Here is a 1,558-nt window from a genome sequence, read left to right on the forward strand (position 1 = left end):
ATGATTCAGTGAGACTGTTCTATTTGTGTGACAGACCTGCATCACTCAATGAAGAAAATATTAGGGTTTTGTAAAATTTTATTTACAGAGAAACACACAACTCCTTTAAATTACAACTGTGAGAAATGACTCACATTGCAAAAACAAAAAACATTGCATCCAACTGTTGTAACTAAATTATTGCATTGAATGCTCATCAGAAAAACAATAGACACTGTTTTTTAATACTCACACTGTTTTAACAACTCTGGCAGTTATCTTGCTGCCAATTGATAGTGTACACATTGTCTCTGTATCCGTGAAGCTCCAAAAAGTTCGAATGGACCCTTGTATGTCTCCACTGTCTGTGTACATATTCGCAGCTTTGTGCACACGCGGAGTAAGGGTTGTCAGTTAATGGGAACAATGCAGACGGTCACCTCCATTTGCAAGATCATCAAAGTCTGGCGTCATGTGTGATGTTGCAATGCGCAACACAGAGGACACATGTTCATCCGTCAGACGTGATCTGTAACGTGACTTGTTATAGTTCATCACGGAAAATGTTTGTTCGCAGACATAGGTGGAGCCAAACAAAACAAGCATCCTTCGTACATGCCTGCGCAGGTTCGGGAACTGCGTTTCGTTCAGTGCACCATAGAAGCTGTCCAGTGTGGAGGTGCTGAACTTCTCTCTCAGAATCAGATCGCACTGGATGTCAATCAGTTCGAGTTGCACATCTGGGGGCGCTTTCTCGCTGTCGAATGAGAAGGGAGTGGACACCAGCTCCAGTTCTGCATTAATCTTCTCAAAGTCAGAGAAACGGCGGTTGAACTCAGTGTGGAGGTGTGTCAGAGTAGTGGAGTATCTGTCAGTGTGGCGGGGTGGCACATTCAGTGTAGCCAGCGTTGGGAAATGTGTGAAACACTTGTTGCTCATATGTCGAGAAAACAGGATCAGCTTGGCTTTGAACGCTGTCACGTGTGAATACAGCTCATGCACAAATGCGTTCTTCCCCTGTAACTTCACATTTAGGTCATTTAGATGGCTCAGTACATCCACCCCAAATGCAAAGTCACACATCCAATCCAAGTCTTGCAACTCGGTAAACTCGTCTGCTTTACCTACATTCCCCAGGAACGTCATGATCTCTCCTCTCAACTCCCACACACGATGAAGCACCTTTCCCAGGCTCAGCCAGCGAACATTGGAGTGGTACAGCACGTCCGTGTGCTCTGCTCCACTTTCCTCCAGCAGCTGAATAAACTGGCGGTGGTTGAGCCCTCGGGCCCGGATTAAGTTTACGAGTTTTACCACCGTTTTGGTGACATGATCCAGTTGCAACACAGATTTACACCGGGGTTTCTTGGTGAATGATGCAGTGTAGGAAAATCAAATCTGAGTTGGGATTGTCATCTTTCACCCGGTCCTGTATCCTCCGCAAAAGCCCGACGTTTTTACCGGTGAGGTTCGGAGATCCATCAGTTGTCACGTTCAGTAATTTAATCCATGGCAGGTTGAATTTCTCCAAACATCCTGACACGCAACAGATCGTATAGCACTTTTCACCTCTGTGGAT

The 1,558-nt window shown here is 45.4% G+C and overlaps 1 pseudogene; it reads right to left on the minus strand.

The window, feature by feature from the left end:
- Positions 1–594: 594 nt before the first annotated feature.
- Positions 595–1,515, minus strand: LOC147820119 (general transcription factor II-I repeat domain-containing protein 2-like; annotated as a pseudogene).
- Between the last annotated feature and the right edge of the window lie 43 nt (positions 1,516–1,558).

Source organism: Seriola lalandi, unplaced genomic scaffold (assembly GCF_002814215.2).
Source record: "Seriola lalandi dorsalis isolate HSWRI2012SDOR001 ecotype SW California unplaced genomic scaffold, Sedor1 jcf7180001996973, whole genome shotgun sequence".
Taxonomy (NCBI): domain Eukaryota; kingdom Metazoa; phylum Chordata; class Actinopteri; order Carangiformes; family Carangidae; genus Seriola; species Seriola lalandi.